Consider the following 19,646-nt stretch of genomic DNA (forward strand, 5'->3'; position numbering starts at 1 on the left):
ATCCCCGCAGTATTCACTGGTCCAGTTCATGCCCTTTTCTGTCCTCTATGGGTCTCAGGGACTCTGAGTCCCTAGGGCTTCCTCCCACCCCACCATCACAGCAGGGAATGAGGAGGGACCCTGGGCTCTGTGCGTGCCCCTGCAGTGACGCGTGGGAGGCGGAAGATGCACACGGGGGCTCACACGTGGGCTCCTTCCCCTGCATGGAGGATCCGGTCCCAGAGCATTCAGTGGTATTTCCCTATGGCCCCTGCGGCCTCCCTGTCTTATGTCCACACGCCCCTCCCGCTTCTGCCTGGAATCGCCTCCTAAGGAGACTACTTGCGTCCGTCCTAGTCGTTTCAAGATCTGCATCTGGAGGAATCCAATACTTACCCCGCAGGGCTCATGTCAGAGTTGGAGCTGGAGAAAGTGTGTATCCCTGCTTCCCGGGTCTCCCTCGTGGGGCGTGGTTTTTAGACCATGGTCCTTAGAGAAACACAGCTGGGATGCTGGGCTATATTGTCCTCCAAATTTACTGGGGGCTGCCCTGTGGGCCAGCACAGTCATCACGCCCCACATCAGCTGAAGCTCCTGAGGTGCAGGCAAGAGCCGACTGTGCGCAGGAATTCCCTAATTCCCACACAGAGGACAGGCTGCCCAAGCCAATAAATCCATTCGCCTCTCCAAGGCACTGTCACGTACTCCAGACCAGCCGTGGGTTTCAGAGGAAATGTGTTAAGTCCACATTCACAGAGCATGAAAGGAATATTGAGATGTTACAGCAATCAATTTTTCATAAATAATATACATGTGTAGCCACATTACATATTCAAAGCAGCCGTCAAGTGGCCGGGGAAAATGATCATTTATTCTGTTGAATTTCTTCAGAATGAATTCTGGGAGAGATCAAACAAAAAAGTTATAAAATAGGAATTATCAACAATGATGCCTGCTTGTTGCAAAGCAGTTTGACTTACTTCACACGTAATTGAAGCAGGTGAGGTCAGGGTTGAGCTTCGGGTGATTTTAGGAGGAATCCCTGTATCCTGTTCATGGAGCTAGAGTAACACTTTGCTTATTTTGTAAGGATGTGTGATTGAAATGACGGATATTCAAAGTCTTTCATGAATATGTCGTGGTGAGTAAACATCAGTGCAGGCCAGCAGAATAGTGACCAGCGTCTTCACGTTTTGGTCTCCGGAGGTAGAAGTTACTTGTCCCCTCCACAACCTTCTTGAGGATCCTTTGTTGCCTTGGTTCTTAGGCTATGACATCAGTTTGTGAGTTCAGGGCTGTCCCATGTTCTAAGGCTGCTGTTTTCCCAAGGAGACTATAGAGCTTGGCCAACTTTAGAACAGCACGTATCTATCTAGTTATGAGGCAGAGCCAGGCGGGGAGGCAGGATGGGTAGGGCAGTTCTGTGAGCATGCAGAACCTACTGGGTAAATTCAATCCTGCAGGCACTTTCACTTCACTAGTGGGAGCAGATTGTGGGTCTAGAGCTGGGGGAGAGAAATCGGGGTGATGTTGAAAGGATTCAAAGTGTCATTTAGATGGGGGGTGGGCACAGATAAGCTCAGGGAGTTATCCCACAACATAGGGATTATGGTGAATAACAATGAATTGGATACTTGAAAATTGCTAAGAGTCACTAGACACCTACACACACAAGATACATATGTAATGTAATGCCTGTGTTAATCATCTTGGTTTGCTCATCCCACAATGTTATGCATAGATAGAAATACTTTGTCCACTATCAATATATACAACTGTATTTGTCTAAATAAATACAGTAATGGTGACGAGTCCAGGCTTGTCTGACGTTCAGAGAGATCTGGGTTCAAATCTTGAGCCTACAATATTCAGGTTGTGTGACCTTGAATATAACCTCTCTGACCTTTCCTGTTTTCTCTTGGGATACGGAGACACTGCTGCCTGCTGTATAGCATTGATGAGAGGAATAAGAAAGATGATGAAGGAAAGCGCTTATCACTTTGCTGATGGGAGTGGGGGGAAACTTACTAAAAGACAGCTACTCTTGCAATTCTAATAATCATCAAACCAGATTTCTCCCAAAGTATCAGATGCTTCCTGGGTGTGCTATGCCCTGCTGACCCTAGAAAATATAAATATAATTAAAGATTGCTGTTGACATTGAAGACACCATGGTGCACAGCACAGGAGCACCACACAATCTTCCAGAGTCATGCTTGGGTCTGGCTGAGGCAGCCACACAGAAGGCAAACCTGCCCTCCAGCACTTCTGCCCAACTCGGCCATGCTGGGGTAGGCACTGCTGAGACCGCAGAGCAGCTGCTTGACAGCACCTGGGTGTGAGTCCAGAGGCTGCCCCTTAGGCTAGTACCCTCTCGGGCATGTTTCCTCATTCATGCAGCAGGGAGAGCTCAGGGGCCCGCATCACAGGGCTGTCTGAAGCGTAACCATGATGCTGGGATGCATGTGGAGGGCTTTAGCACTGCGTCGGTAAAAGCACAAGATCATTCAATAAGCACTGCCGTTGTTGTGAAAATCCTTAAAGTTGCTCTGAAGCCTTTCAGAAATGCTGGCAAAGCAGCAAGCCCCTAAGCCTCTGAAATTCCTTTTCTCCGTTCACCAGCTTGGAGCGGCTGCAACATGGACGATGGAAGAGGGACTGTCATGCAGGTGCGCAGGGCCGTTTCTGGGGGGCAGGATGGGGAGAACGCTGGGGATGCCTGGCCGGCCCTCACAGCCTGGGGTGCTGCCTCTGGAGAAGATGCAGTCATGGGTCTCCGATGCCAAGAACAGCTGGCTGTGGCCTCCTTTGAATTGCTTTTGTCCCAACTCCAACATGAGTAATAAGACACTCTAAAGCTCTTGGCATCCAGGGACTGTCATCTACAAACAACGGAACCCCCAGCTCCAAGTGCCGGACACACCAGGGCATTTATCTGCCTAGTCCTCCTGGAAGTCCAGCAGGTGCTCACGTTTCACATCTAACATCATCCTCCACCTCCCACAGGACTCCATGTGTGACCTCCACCAGCAAGACACTCGACCACAGCATCTCTGTGCCTGGACATGCAGCACAGTCAAAAGCAGAGAGTGAACGTGGCCTCCTTGTGCCACAACTCAGGTGGCTTCTTGCCTGATGAATTCTCACGGCTAACCTTTCCTTATCGCTGTTTGACCTACAGAGATCTTTGCATTTTCTAAACCAAGACCACCACTGGAACTAGCATGGCCAGCTTCCCCGGCAGCACAGGGGCCTCAGGGCTGGGAACCAAATACGCGATAGAGCTGTGTCAGGAGAGAGAAAAGGGAAAGTGGACACTGGAAGGCAGCCAGCAGCGTCCGGCAGGCTCCTTCCACATTCTCATGACAAGTTCTGTGTTCGGATTGCAGGTAGTTCAAAGCAAGTGGCTGCTTTCTTCAACTAAGTCATTTTAAATTAAGTCCACAAAGTGAGTATCAATGTTTTATTTCATTGTGACAGGCTGTCAGTAAACTTAAGGAGTAAATTTGATGACGGATTTTTTTGTTGTTGTTATTCTTATATATTTTTTGGCATCTCCTCACAGAAGCATAAAAAATTCTCTTTGTACTAGCCCCATAAGAGCCTTTTTCCAAAGGAAATCTAACATCTAGAGACACACAGGATTTTCAGCCCTAGCAAAAACAATTCCAGCATCCTCACTGCACATCAAAGAGAGACAGCCTGGTTCTCATGGCCAGGACGGTTAGTCACAATATTACGAAAAGTAACAATTAAGTGCTACACAGTAGATGGAGGCACTGGAAATTCATCACCCAGCAAACAAAACACTTTTAATTACCAGACTCTTCTCTCTGCTTCCTAAATAGCAGTTAGTCCTAGAGAGCTGTGGTTTGGGGGAGAGGAGTAGGCAGAGATGGGCAGGGTTTAAGAATCACAGTGGCTTGTGCCTGTAAGCCCAGTAGTTTGAGAGGCTGAGGTGGGAGGATTGCTTGAGCTCAGGAGTTCAAGGCCAGCCTGGGCAACATAGGGAGACCCCTGTCTCTATAAAAAGATAAAAGAAAAAAAAATAGCTAGGCCTGGTAGCACATTCCTGTAGTCCCAGCTACTCCAGAGGCTGAGGTGGGAGGATTGCTTGAGCCCTGGAGGTGGAGGCTATCTGTGTGAGCTGTTACAGTCACTGCACTCAGCCTGGGAGACAGAGTGAGATCCCATCTCAAAAAGAAAAGTGGTGTTTACAGAGGTTCCTCACTTTCTTTTAGAGAAGCACTGACATTTCAGAAGTTGTTCAGAGAAATTTCAGGGAGGAGACACAGGAAATGTCCAGGTAAACTGTAAGAGAAAGGCTCCCCACTGACACTTACATGGCGCTACGTGGCCAAGCTCTGCGGCCTGATTCCATGTCCAGCAAGGCTGGGTGCTGACTCATCCCTGCCATGGATGCATACCTTGAAGAGATGCCATCAGGAATCTGGCCACCTTTTTAAAGGAGATACCACTTGGCTTGGATTGTAACCCACAGAACAGGCTGCAGGGCTAGTGCCCTCAAAGCCAGTCTCGCAGAGCCCCAAGGTGCCCCTCCATCCCCACCGTCCCTCCCATCTGCTCCCACTCAGCACCTCAGTTGCCTCTGCCAACTGTCCTTGCCTTCTTGAACTGTTCTCCGTCCTTGGCATCTACACCCTGGTACCCATCTTGGTGCCTCTGAACACAGACACAGCTGAACAGCATCTTGTTCATGCCCTAGGCTCCCCTTGATGCCAGGCTCCCAGATTCCATCTCTGCCTCTCTAATCAGAGAGACTCTCTCCTGCCTCTGTGTAGCCTTCTCCTCCTCCTCAGGTGACACCAGCCCCCTTACCTTGCGTTTGCACGTCTGCTCTCCCATTGGTCACAACAGCCTTGAAGGTGCAAGCTTAGTCTGTTTCTCCCAGGCCCAGTGTGCTGGAGTAGAGTTAACCCAATGTGTCTGTGGATTCTCCATTTGCTTTTTTGCCATATCTTATCGTCTAACACCTTGTTTTCAAAACATGTTTTCAGCCAAAGTCTTTTCTTCTGTTAGTACTGCCTTGCCCTCCTCTACCTCCCAATGTGAACTTGGATTTGCTTTTACGTTCTAATGAGGTGTAAATGAATCTATTTTACAGATTAAATTCCAGCTAGTTTGACTCCTGGGTCAGTTTCAGCCATTTGGGGTGTTGACATGCCCTCCTGCAAAACAATGTTGGTTTGTATAAATCATAAAATGGACTTTCACTGGAAGGGGACTGGGATAAAAAGAGAGTGTCATTCAAAGTTTCCACAGATCACAGCCTCTGGTGTGGTCTCGCTTTGTTCACCACCCCCCACCCTATTACCACGGAGAACTGAAAGTCCATAAAACGGATGAGGCATGGAGAACGTGCAATTTTGTTACTTTCCTGGAACAGCATCTTTTTAGGTGTCTCATGTACTGCTTTGTGATACTTAAGCAGTTGTTCATGTTTCAGTTTCTGGGTAGATGAATTTATCACATATTGCACAAATGAGAAAGAAAGTATTGTTAGGGGCATTTTCTCCCTAAAAGCTGTGAGATCAGTTGGCCCCTAGAACCCTGCAGGGGCTCCTAGGGTGCCTTGCTCAGGACTCTCAGACAAGGAGAGCTTAGGGCTCTCCCGGGCTTAGGCGCTCAGGGGTTTTGGTGTGGACCCAACCCAGGGTCAATAATCTGATTCTATGATATAATGCTAATTAAATGGAAGCACCAATGCCTACGTGGGCCAGAAATAACAGGGCTCAACATTTGGCATCTTTGTGGTCACGAAGAAAGGGCAACATCCTGCAGTGATCGCAGTTTCCTGTTCTTCACCCCGTCACTCCCCCACTGCACTGATGCATGTTCACTTCCCTCTCCCATGGTCATCTCCCATGGTCTCTGGGGTGGGGCAATGTGAAATGGAGGGCTCTGGGGGAATCAATTGCCAGGCCCTGTTTTCCAGCCTCTGTGAGGCTCCTCAGCCCCACCAGCACATGAACGAATGAACCTCCTTTACTATTCTCAGATATGCTACCTGCAAGGCAGAGGCCCTGCCGTGTAAGCATACCAGCACTGTAGCTTGCCACAGGGGCCAGGAGACGTGTTGAAATGGACCTTACTGATTTTGGGACTGCAATCTAAGATGATGCTTTACATCCATAGCCATTGTCATTTTCAGAGAAACAGATCATATTACCCTGGCAAAAGGTTCGCAGTCACAGTTGGACGTAAATTTCCCCCAAACATCCATATCCTTTGAATGATGGCACCACTAATGTTGACTTTAGAAAAAAAGGTTCCAAATGGAATGCTCCCAGATTAAAATATAGTATCTATCTTTATTCACATGATAGTTTATCTCAAATAAAATCTCCAAGCTACATTTTAGGAAGCAGATTCAGTGGCAGGCCACAAAATTTATCTCTGGAGAGAAAGACATGAAAATACATATAAAAGTCGTTGCCATCAGCACAAAAGAGGGAGGGAATTTATAGAACTGCAGCCTTCATCAGATTTGAAATCCGGGTTCCTCCAGGCATCCTGAATGGCTCTTTTACCAGGAGGCTGTGTTTGACGGAAAGAAAAATGGACCCTAGTTAATGCTCCTTGAATATCCACTGTGCTCATCTGTACCAAGAGCTTGGCCCCCCACATCATCACCTGTTAAGTAATGCAGGAACAGTTAGGGAATTGAAGCCTACAAAACCTGGGAGGAAAACCAAACCACCACCTTTAGCCATGGCAGAAAGCAGCAGCAGTCACTGAATATTTGCTGTGTGTTGGGCTGTGTGCAAAACACTATCCTCATTTTTCAAAGAAGCTGAGGCACAGAGATGTTGAGAAACTTGGCTAAGGTCACACAGCTCATGGGAAACTCAGGGTGCAAATGCAGGGAGTGGTTGCAGGGCCACAGCTCTTATTCTGCCCAGATGCCCAGATCTGCCATTGGTGGATAACACTCCCCTCCTCTCCTCTTGCACATGGCATCCACAAGTCCCGGGTCTGGTGTCATCTCTCCTTCTGAAGTCCTTAATCTGTCCTCAAATCATCTTTTAAATGTTCTGTAACTCCTAAGACAGCGGGGAGCACTGCACTCTTCTGTAAAGAATCTGATGAAAAAATAAGGACTCTTTACCCCTCAAAAGTGCACATACCAGCTAGCCTTGCAATCCTGTCTGCAGAACCACACAAACCCCCTAAAACTATCTCTGAGTCTCCAGCTAATAGCTACCTTAAAGGCCCCCTTTTGAGATCTTGCTCATAAAGACACTAAGCATTGATTGGTTTTAGTTTGGTTTGTGCTAATTAATCTCAAATTACTCAGATCTACCATAGAGAAATTCTATTGATTCCTACTAGATTTGTTTTGTTTTCACCTTGATTCATATTCTAAACTGAATCAAGTTCTGTAGAAAGGACACCCATCAAATGTATCTCCTCAAGGAGTAGAATACCACTATTATAGCCTTAAGCTTCCACCTACAATTTTTACCCCTCAGGAGCTTACTCAACTCAAGAAGGGAGCATTAACTAATTGAATAATTACCATGTTAATGAAGGAGGGTGGAATTCATGCAGCCAATAAGAGGCTTCATCTTGGCCGAATTTCCCCCAGACCGAAGCTGGAGGCGGATCCCTGGCACCTGCACATCTCCTAAAATCTGAAGGAATGAGGTGCTTAATTCATTCTCTTGATCTGTTGCTTAAGCCATCTAGAGAAATCACCCTCCTGGCTGTATTACATCCAAATTAAATATATTTGCTTATAAGCCCAGAAGATGAGAGCAGTCTCAGTGCCATCCACATTACAAAGGGACTAAGATACGGTGCGGGGTCTCTGCAGTTGTAGGAATGGCTATGCGGTGCTAAATCACCTCTAATACACTACTGATTTAAGGAACACATTTCTGTTTGGCTTTTGTTCTAGCAGCCGATTTTTTTCCTCTCTTTTTAATCTATTTTTTTTTCCATCATGGTGTGATCACTGCCTCTGTGCTAAAATTTGTAGTGAGATGCTGCAGACTTGTGGCCTGTACCTGAATGGATGGGGAGGAAGAGTGAAGGAGGCTGCTGGCTTTCCTTGGGTGTTCTTGCTCACAGCCTGGACAGCAGAGATGGAGCTGAGCACCTCCAGGGCAGGCTTCCAACAGCTGGGGAAAAGCTTCCGAGTATCGTTGCCCAAATTCAGCTCTACCTTTCCTAATCTCAAAGCTGGAATGAACAGCAGCTGGATTTCAACTTTTCATCTCTCTGGTACAAGTCCACAGAGCTACTTCAAAAGGCTGTGAGTGGAAGGGAGGCCTGTGAGTCCAGGGAAGTTTTAAAATATTTGAGACTTTGAATTATGTGTTTTCACTTCAACTCTGTGACTCAATAACCCCTGCCCCTTTCCACAAATGGTGCCAATCAAGCCATTTCTTTCTCAAGGGGAACTGAGTGATTTGCAGGGTTTGGAGAAGGTTCCCTGTCCCTAAAGCATCGACCCACTCTGGTAAGATTCATAACTAGCATGCTTTAGGGGCTTATCCTAGTGGGAGACTTTGAGAAGGAGATCAACGTCTTCAAGGGGAAGCAGGTGGAAACACCTTGAGATAGATATCTCCCCAGTCAGGCCAGGCTGGGCAGGGGGAGGCAGAAACAGAAAACAGAATGAGTGTTCTTGGCATCCTGCAGTGTGAGGGTCTGTAGTGCCAGCACCAAAGGGGCACTGAGCTCAGGGCAGAGACAGGAGAACACCACGTATTATTGATCACGTTACTGTGAAAATTATTTTAGAAGTTAGTGTTGTTCTTTTTATTATTATTGGCAACATGGAAGGCACTTAAGGACAGAATTTACTCAGCAACTTTTAGCAGATATTTGTCGAACATCACAATGTACTGAGCAATGAACAGAATGAACAAGAATCCCTGCCTTTATGGAGCTTGCAGTCTCAGAGAAAAATAACAACCACCACGTGGCACTGAGAACATGCCAGCTACTATGCTGAGCACTTTTTACATATTAACTCATGAATCCTTCACATAACACTATGAGCTAGACTTTGCTATTATCCTTATTTTGTAAATGAGGAACCAACTGAGAACAGTGAGGTTAAGCCTCTTGTCCCAAATCACCCAAGTGGTAGACCTGGGGGGCTTGAACCCAAGACTCATGGCTGTGCTACACCATAACATTTTCTGATGTCACAACTGGCCAAATTTGCAAATTCGGATACCATATACACCACCTTAAAACCTACTGGGATGTGGTATAAATATAACAAACCTGCTCCCAACAATCGAAAATCACATGAGGGAAGTGGAGAGGGAGGGTCTACACAGGACGGACAGAGAGCTTCAGAGTGGCAGTAAGCATCTAGCTGTTCCCGTTGAATATGACCCAGGCAAGGATTTACACCTCTGAGTTCCAGTTTCCATATATTTTCTTCACGAAGAGAAAAGTCGCACTGCAGCCATTTGACAGCACCATTATGACATTCTATAAACAATAAATACGAAGATCCTTTGTAAACTGAACCAACGCAAAGACTTAGTAGAATCTGAAACAGGCTTACTTTTGCTTTCCTTTGTTTGAGCACACGAGTGCTGTACACATTCCACAAGCCTCACATTTGCTCTGTGAATGTGACTCTTCCCGTTCATTTCCACAACTGGGGAACTAAGGTTCAGGGAGGTGAAGCAACCTGCCCAGTGTTTGACAGTGGGAATCGTCCTATTGCCTCATTTTTACACGTTTCCCAAATCAATGATGAATACATGCATTTAATATATACTTCACTAAAGTAGAAAACCTACTTTTTGTTGAGCCACTCTGTATACCAAGCATAGTGAAGTCTTTGTGTATCTCATTTAATCCTTGCAACAGCTTTCTCAAGTAATTCTATTACTTTACCATTTGATTGATATAAAAAATGAAGTTGAGAGAGCGTAAATGATCAATCAGTATGTCATCTCAGTTAGCAAGTCGTAAAAAGAAAGAGCCGTCGAATCCTTACACATTTGACTCTAGAACTCCAGTCTTCGCTGCTGTACACATCTTTCATGTGTGCTCAAACAAAGGAAACCAAGAGTACGTCTGTTTCAGATTCTACTAAGTCTTTGTGTTGGTTCAGTTTACAAAGCATTTTCATGTTTATTCTTTATAGAATGTCATAGTGGTGCTGTCAAATGGCTGCAATAGGACTTTTTCTTTGTAAAGAAAATATATGGAAACTGGAGCTCAGAGGTGTAAATTCTTGCCTGGGTCATATTTTGTACATTAATGTCATATTTTGTATATTAATGCCACATTGTAGGATTGGAAATAGGGCAATGGAACTAGGATTCTAATCCGATCTTTCTCTCTCCAAAGTCAGATCATTTGATACCACGATGGATACAGACTTCTGAGCTGAAAGTTTTTTGTTTTGTTTTCAACAGTCTAAAAATATTTTTCTGCTGTCTTCTGGCCTTCATTTTTTTTCTGAGATAAAATCATCAGTTTTCTGAATTGTAATTCCTTGTATGTAGCATGTTAATTTCTCTGGCTCCTTCTATGTTTTCTCCTTGACTTTGGTTTTGGCAGTTTAATTATGATGTATCTATATGTTGCCTTCTTTGTATTTATCCTAATGGGTTAGCAGATGTTCCAGTTACTATTGCTGCATAATAAACCATCTCTAAATTTAGTGGCTTAAACAACAGCAACCATTTTCTTATCTCTTACTGTCTTTGGCTCAGGACTCAGGATAGGCAACAGTTCGTCTCCACTCGGTAACATCCACAGCTTCAACTGAGGTCTTTAAACCTGTGGGCAACTCAAGAGCAGGAGCAGGAAACATCAGCGGCCATCCTCACTCCTGCGTCTGGCCATTGGTGCTGCCTGTCAGGTGGGACAGCAGTGGAGCTATCAGCAAGAACATCCTCAGGGCCTTCTCATGTGGCCTCTGCAGGCTCATCATAGGATGGAGGCTGTGCTCTAAGAGGGAGCACCCCAAGCTCTACCACCTTTTATGACTTATCTCAGAAGTGACAAAGGGTTCCTTTCCTAAATTCCTAGCACCTACAAAACTCAAGGGAAGGAATATAGACCACTGGGTGTCTGCCATGGTGATCTCTAAAGGAGGAAATAGAGGAAGCAGTTAAGTTGAAATCCAGCAAACATTCTACGTTAGGGGTGAACTGGGGCAAGGAACAAGGTGATCCCATATTCCAAGCTAGTGGTTAAATGGAGGTTATGATAATTCATCAAAGAGGGCATTAGCACAGAAAGACGTAGAACAAGACCCGGTCAGCTGTGGCAGACTGCATTTTCCAAATGTGTCCAGAATGATATCTGCCACAACACATGTTCTTTGAGAACGCTGTTGACTTTCTACCCTTGAAGACAGGCAGGTTTGAGGTCATTTGTAACCACAGGTTATGCCGGAGTGGTACGGGGTTACTCTTGAAACCTGGTACTACAAGGTAACATGGTTCTTCCTTGTTGGCTGAGACACTTGCTCTCTGACATCTTAGGTGCTATGCACGGAGCTCGATTATCCTGAAACCACCATGATTCGACCCCATGTCATTCCTTTGGCTGCCAGCCCAGTTCAATTCCAAGTTGATGACCAGTGTCAACCGCCAGCCAGTCAACTCTGAACATTTGGCCAATTGAGCTTTTTCAAATGATGGCAGCCCTGGCTGACATTTTGTGTGAATAACATAAAGACTGGCTGGTTGAGCCCTTCCCAAATTTCTGACCCACAACATTGTGAGAAAAATAATCTTAAGCCTCTCAGTTTGGGGACAATTTGTTACTCAGCAATAGAAATGAAAACATGATCTCAGTAGGACCATGTGACTTGCAGCAACCAGGGTGACAATGGACATCCCTGCAGACACCTGAGGAGGGGATGTGTGAAGGTTCCCAAGGTACCCTGGAAATCTACAGCTTCCTGCTTTTCCCTGCCACAAACACACAACACACTGTACCCCTACACCTAATCTTTTGGTTTGGAAAGAAACAGAAGGTGATAGAAATCTGAAAGTTGCGACTGAGGTTGACGATCCTAAACACATTATTTCATGAGACTAACTCCAAGATTATTGGCATGAACTAGAATTTTTCTCCCCTTTCTTATAAAGCAAATGGGACAGCTCAGGAGGAAGACTGGAGTGGTTATATACAAAAAGTTGACACACAAATGAAGCAACCACATGGCCTCTGTGTATATGGAGAAAAGTGTGAGCAAATGTGGGGCCCTAATACAGAATGTCAGCCAGGAAGATGAGGAAGGCAGACCTCCCTAAAACAGTGGCACAAAACATTGGTGATCATCTTAACAGATATACACTGACTGATAACCTTCAGAATAGGAAGGAAATGTCAGATCTTAAGAAGGAATTTTAGGGGCGGTCTCATCTTTACCCCTTCTGACTTGCACTTGGTCAATATACAACTTATTCTTCCCACCAGAGTGAAAGAAAGAAAAAAAGAAACAGTTCTGTATGTTAAGGAATACCACCTTGGCCTTTAAATTATGTTAAAATTATAGCAACATGAGTTTTCCTGAAACCTTATTACTGTATATTCTAAAATATGAGAGAGGATTCCTTCTGGTCTAGGTACTCACCATCACTCTGAAGGAGCTTCTCACCTCAAGGTGGAGCTCCCCAAATACATGCTGGATTTGTAGTTAAAAATCCACCTGCAGCAGATAGGCCTGAGGTGGGTGGAAGAAGGGGAGAGGCGGTGCCAGAGGTTAGGTGCTCAGCCTTGGGCTGGAAATGAGCAATCAATATGCTAAGTACACGTAAGTCCCATGCAAATCAGCACCTAACCTTTTTGAAGGAAATGTCTGCACCCTTCGCACAAAGGGCTGAGTAGGGACCACAGTTGGGGTTTTCCTGCACCCGTAGGCTGTGAGCTGGAGAGTAAAGGCAAGAAAGCTAATCATTATCTTCTTTAAGATTTTAAAACAACAAACAGAACATGTTCTCCTTTTGTATCTGAGCAACCAGGAAGCTTCACACACACGTGCACACAAACACGTGCACACACACATACGCGCACACACACGTGCACACACACGTGCACACACATGTGCACACACACATACGCACACACACACGCACACGTGCACACACACGCACACACACATACGCACACACATACGCATACATACACACACACGCACACACACGCACACATACGCACGCACACACACACGCACACACATACGCGCACACACACGCACACACATATGAGCACACACACGCACACACATACGCACGCACATACGCACGCACACACATACGCGCACACACATACGCACACACACACACGCACACACACATACGCACAAACACGTGCACACACATATGCACACACACATACACACATACGCGCACACACATGCACAAACACGTGCACACACATATGCACACACACATACACACCTGCTTTCTATCTAACTAGTAATTGTGAAAATAATAAGACCCCCAGCGAGGGTGGAAGCGGGGAGGAGATGGGAAGTTTCAGTCACATTTGTAAAGAAGCGGCTGTCATTTTTGCTTGCCTACGGGTTTTCAATACATACAGTGTCTATTCAGCCACCACNCACATACGCACACACATACGCATACATACACACACACGCACACACACGCACACATACGCACGCACACACACACGCACACACATACGCGCACACACACGCACACACATATGCAGCACACACACGCACACACATACGCACGCACATACGCACGCACACACATACGCACACACATACGCACACACACACACGCACACACACATACGCACAAACACGTGCACACACATATGCACACACACATACACACATACGCGCACACACATGCACAAACACGTGCACACACATATGCACACACACATACACACCTGCTTTCTATCTAACTAGTAATTGTGAAAATAATAAGACCCCAGCGAGGGTGGAAGCGGGGAGGAGATGGGAAGTTTCAGTCACATTTGTAAAGAAGCGGCTGTCATTTTTGCTTGCCTACGGGTTTTCAATACATACAGTGTCTATTCAGCCACCACGTTCACCAAATGGACATTGTTGGGGAAATTATAGGACTCGTTTAGATTTGCGATCTGTGACAGCCAACACTGTGCAGAAAGAAGAGAAGTTCAGACCCCGGGAGAGAAGAAAAGCAGATATTTGGGGAATAAATGAATCAGGATAGGCTTCATCTTCTAAGGCTTTATGCCGAAAATAGTTGCAGGGCATATAAGAAAGTAGCCTCCTCCCCAGATCTTTGCAGCAGGTCAGGAGACAGAATCTGCTAAAGCAAACCTGGTTTTGCTGTCACATGGTCAAGGCTGCTGGCGCGAGGAGGAGGGAGTTCAAGTTGCAAGAGTCAAGGTGGGAGGGTGTACTTTGTTTTTTTTCTTCACTGACTCTAGTTGATTTTGGGAGGATTGTGTTAAATACCATCTCTACTCACTGCATAGGTCTGAAGGATTTACCTGATACAGCTGAGTCAGATAGACTTAGTTGGGGTCTTGTCTCCTTGGCTTCACATTGTAACTTGGGGCAAGTGTTATGACCTCTCTAACCTTCAGTCTCAGCTATCAAAAGGGCACCATAACAATAAGCCTGTGATGGCTGCCCTAGCTCACAGGCTGGTAGATAGGAAGTGCTAAAGGCATGCTAGCACCCAATACCCCTTCCACAGATTTTTCTCCCCCTTGATACTAGTTTTTGCTTCCAGTCTGCTAAACAGCATAGCTTGGCCCTGGGGAAGCATTTGGTTTGAAGCCCAGGCAATGAGCAACCCTCTGTCACTTAGGCCTATCAGGGGGACACATCACCATCTCCCAGAGCCACCTCCTGCCACTTCAGCCAAAGGGACTTCTCCAGGGTCCCAGCAGAGGCCTCCAGTGCAGCCAGCTGCCGACACACCTTGTAGAGCATCCACTCAGCTCTCAGGAAGGGGCTCAGACAGAGGCTCCACTTTGTACATTCTGAAGCATATCTGGCGCAGAGCCCCTGTCCTTCACCAAGGGAGTTGAGGCTGTGGAAGGCAAGCTCATTTGACATTGTGAATTAGAGACTCATTTGGCCACAAATGCTCTGGATGAAGAAGCAGAGTCTCTTGGCTGCTCCAGCCCCAGGGTCCATCTGCTTCTCTGTGGCAAGATTCCCAGCTACAAGGTGAGATGCCAACATCTCAAGGGTAGAGGTGCCAGCCTCAAGCCAGCATGCACCTTCAGCCAGCTCCAGGCTCTTTTCCCACTAACTTTCTGTGTGATGACCACAGAGCTGTAAGCAGATATGGTGTTCCTTTGCACCTAATGGTACATTTGGACTCCTGGGAGATCAAAAACCTGGAAAAGAGAAAGATCTATGGCTGTGTTTAACAACAAATGGGCATTCAGGTGCCAGTAGGTATAAGACACTGAACCCAATTCTGAGAAACCATCTTTACTTTGCCAGAACACACAAACACACGAATGGACTGGTGCCTGAGCAATCTTTTCTTTTTGCAAGACAAGAAGAGCCCTCAGGAATCCTGGAATTCCATCCCTATAAGGAACCTCTAGACCTGAGAATGATTCAGTCTCTAGCTTGGCAAAAAACATAATTCATGACCCTGGATAGTCAGAGCTTCCTGCTATGACAGAATTTGACAATTTCCATTTGGCCAGACACTGACAATGAAAAGAATAAGGGAGAGACTGTAACTGAAACAAGTCTCCCCTCTCATCTCCCAGCAGGTACTAGTGTGGCAGGCTCATGTCTCATGCTCTTGAAGACCTAAATAGGAACACATTTCAAGAGGGTAAGAAGAAAAAGCCAAGTTGAGCTCTAGGAGGGGATTGGACTCTGTAAACCTGTAGTCCTCCCTGAATTCACCTGGTTCCTAGAAAACATGCATAGCTCCCAAAAGTTTCCAGAGGGAGGTTTGCGGAATATGTTCATTATGAATTTGTTAATTGCATCAGAGATCAATGCAAACAGAGCATCCCAGCCTCCACTCAGCAATGTCCTCTGGCCTTTGCTGTTTTCTCAGTTCAGCACCTGATGTGGGGTGGGATGGTCCACCCCTCCATACTGAGTCACCTCTAGTCTTTTGCCAACACTACCAGTGCTACTATGCTGGGAAGAAAAGCTATGGGAACAAGGGCAGAAAGTTTCTGTGGGCGGCGATGCTTCCACCAGAAGGTCAACATGCACTGGTGGGAGAAATTCATGGGCAAGAAATGACTAAGCGATTCAATCAATGAGGACATTTTCTTCTTTTGGAATAACTAAGTGGTCATTGTGCCCCAGATCACTCAGTGTGCTTTTCCTTCCTTCTGATCCACTCACCTAGCTCCACTGCATTTAGAAGAGGCTCTTCGCACTTGTCTATGGTCTGGTAAACAAAAAAGGAACAAGGTATCTCAGCTGACAGATGCTGGTTTGAACTGTGTTCCCTTTGCTGGCAAAGGAAAAACCCTCTCTCATCAAGGAAATTGTGTTAGTTCACTTTCATACTGCTATAAAGAAATACCTGAGACTAGGCAATTTATAAAGGAAAGAGGCTTAATGGACTCAGTTCCACATGGCTGGGGAGGCCTCACAATCATGGCAGAAGGTGAAGCAGGAGCAAAGACACATATTACATGGCAGCAGGCAAGAGAACACGCACAGGAGAACCGCTCTTTAGAACCATCAGATCTTGTGAGACTTACTCAACTATCATGAGAAGAGCATGGGAAAACCCCGCTCCCAAGATTCAGTTACCTCCCACGATATGTGGGAATTATAGGAGCTACAATTCAAGAGGAGATTTGGTTGGGGACACCGCCAAACCATACAGTAATTATCAAAAAAGTAGAAGGCTGAAGCCAGGATCACTGAGGTTCTAGGTCACAAACCTCCCGGCAAAACTTGAGCACCATGACTTGCTTGTAAGTCCTACCCCTTGGGAAGCTTAATGCCACCAATGGTCCTCTGATTTTTCCCCATGGCCAAATGCATATAAAACAAATTACCTGGGCCAAGCACAAAGGAGAAGTCTTTCTTAGGAGAATTTTCTGGACTTAGGGGTTTTGACCTTATCTCCTATACGTATCTATTTATTCCACAAAGTTCATCTAGTCAAGACATGCTGGGGCCATGCAGAAATTCTTCTGTAACTGGCAAGTGGTTATGAGAAAACATTGTATAAACTTGTGAATGACTTTAGAATGTCTTCCCTTAGAAGGGTGACCAAGGGGCTATAGAAACATGTGTCTAAGCTTTGTGTTAGCTTTGATTAGGAATAAGACTGTTTGGAGTTCAGCGATTAGGAGTTCATATGAAATGAAGTTTCTACCACTGTCAACAAGCAGGACTTCTTTTATGTTTTATTTCCAAGGAGAGAAAATGCATTCTGAGTAGTCATCTGTTATTGAAAAACAAGATTTTATAGCTGGTGGCCTTGAAATGGTATTCCTCATCTCCCTGCCTCACACCGTATAAAAAATAGTACTAGATCCAAGGTGGCTAAGAGAGCTAAGTAGGAGAGGGGGCACTCTATATATACATGTAGAAACAGAATACAAAGAAATATTAAAAACAAACAGTAATGTTGAAGATGAAAGGTCTTACTAATTAAAACACAAAGGCTACAAACCATAATGGAAATAAATATTTCATCTTTCAGTTGAACAAACTTTCAAAATTTCTGTGTACCATGAATACAGTCTAATGGGAAGCAAAAGACATAGAAATAATATGTCATATATATATTACATATTGTTAATATATGTTATGTATTGTTAATATGTTATGTATATTACATATTATTTCTATGTCTTTTACTTGCCACTAAACAAATACATATTTATTCTGTAAAGCTCATCAACTTAGTCAAGACATACTGGGGCCATATAGAAATTCTTCTGTAAGTGGCACAAGTCATTAAACACAAATAAATATCTATTTTCCTGTTTACTTATATATATGAAAAGGAAAATAATTGGTGCCTGAGTTGTATGCCCTTCTCCTATAACTCAGTAAGAAAAATCCACTCAATGTGATAGGAAGAAAGGTCAAGAAACGATCCTTCTTAAAACCAATCCAACTTGGATTAATGCCTAAGCTTAAATCTAGCCAATTTAATGAGGCCTCATTTGTACCCTCCTACACCCAACTAAACCAACAGAAGGAGTAAGAAGCCACCCACAAAAGAAATGACCTGGTGACAAGTAAGGGCTAATGGCTCTAGCTAGAAAAGCTTACCTATCATGAGAAACATCTCAGGAAACACACCTATCTGCTTCACTGATTTTCAAGCATCCAAAATATGTGTTATGTTTCTTATATACCTCAAGGAATGAACATATTTACTTTTACCCTTATACGAGTGACCTGGATCTAAAGACACTGTTGGATAATATCCTGAATTCTCTGATTCTGACCATCAATGAAAATGACAAAGTGAAGAACTGCTTCTCATGCCTGGCTCACACGCCTCTGGAAACACAAAGGGAAGCTCAGCACAGCGTGACCAAGCTACAGGATGTTCTCATTCTGTGAACTGTGGGTAAGGTAAAGTACCGCTTCAGTACAGGAGGCATTCATTGCCATGGGCTCTGCTACTTATTTGCTCCTCTCTGAAGGTATTATCTATTTTGCATGATGGAACTGTCATCAACAGATTCAATGCAACCTATTTTGTGATCTTCCATATCTATTTTTCAGGAAAACAAAACCATTCAGGATAGAATTTTGATGTTTGGGCACTATTTTACACCTGGCTCGTCCCCCCTCCTAACCTCCCCCTCCTCACCATTTCCATCTTTCAGGTTCCTGAATGGTGAATCCAAAGCCCATACAACACCCAAATCCAGCTGGAAAGTGGAAAATTAACTCTGTTTTCAAAATGTGAATGGTTTTTGTGTGCCATGTGTTTAAGGCTTACAGCTATAAAGCTCGGGAAAGAAATAAGTTGGACACGATAATGTCTGTAGTGTATTCCAACTCTAAAATGTTAGAATCCATCCAACAATAGAAATTGGCTAAATAAATTATGTCACATCCATAAGATGGAATATTATCTAGGCATTTAATGTGATGTGGGAGAATACAAAATGACAATGGGAAAATGTTCATGATATAGGAAGGGGGAAAACAGATTATGCAGCATTATGTGCTGTATAGTAACAGTTTTGTTAGAAATGCAAATAAATACTGTCTGTGTGCACACACCCATATGCACATGACAGACTGAAGGGATCACCATTTTAAAAAGTCACTGTAGTTAATTTCTAGGAATACAGGTACGTTTCATTTTCTTACTGTTTTGTGTGTCTGAAACCTTTAGTAGCGAACACACAGTGCTTTTGTAAACAGTAAAACATACACTTCAGTGATATTAAGTACGTTCACATGTGCAACCATTACCATTATCACTCTCTATCCCTAGTTTCTAGTAACCACCCATCTACTTTCTGTCTATTGATTTGCCTATTCTGGACATTTCATGAAAATGAAGTCATGCCATATGTGGCCTCCATGTCTGGCATCTTTCATATAGCACAAAGGATTGAAGGTTCATCGATGTTTTAGCATGTATAAGTAATTCATTCCTTCTTATGGCTGGATACCATTCCATGTTGGGGATATACCACATTTTACTTATTCATCCATTGGACAATTGGAGTTTCTGTCTTTAGCTATGGTGAATTGCACA

The 19,646-nt window shown here is 44.7% G+C and overlaps 1 long non-coding RNA gene across 1 annotated transcript; it reads left to right on the plus strand.

Moving 5' to 3' along the window:
• Positions 1-8,410: 8,410 nt before the first annotated feature.
• LOC108541629 (uncharacterized) lies at positions 8,411-11,799 on the plus strand. The gene is made up of 2 exons (XR_001889001.1): positions 8,411-8,464; positions 11,472-11,799. It is a non-coding gene; the product is annotated as an uncharacterized LOC108541629 (long non-coding RNA).
• Positions 11,800-19,646: the final 7,847 nt, after the last annotated feature.

The sequence above is a fragment of the Rhinopithecus bieti genome, unplaced genomic scaffold (genome assembly GCF_001698545.2).
Source record: "Rhinopithecus bieti isolate Rb0 unplaced genomic scaffold, ASM169854v2 scaffold_20477, whole genome shotgun sequence".
NCBI lineage: Eukaryota > Metazoa > Chordata > Mammalia > Primates > Cercopithecidae > Rhinopithecus > Rhinopithecus bieti.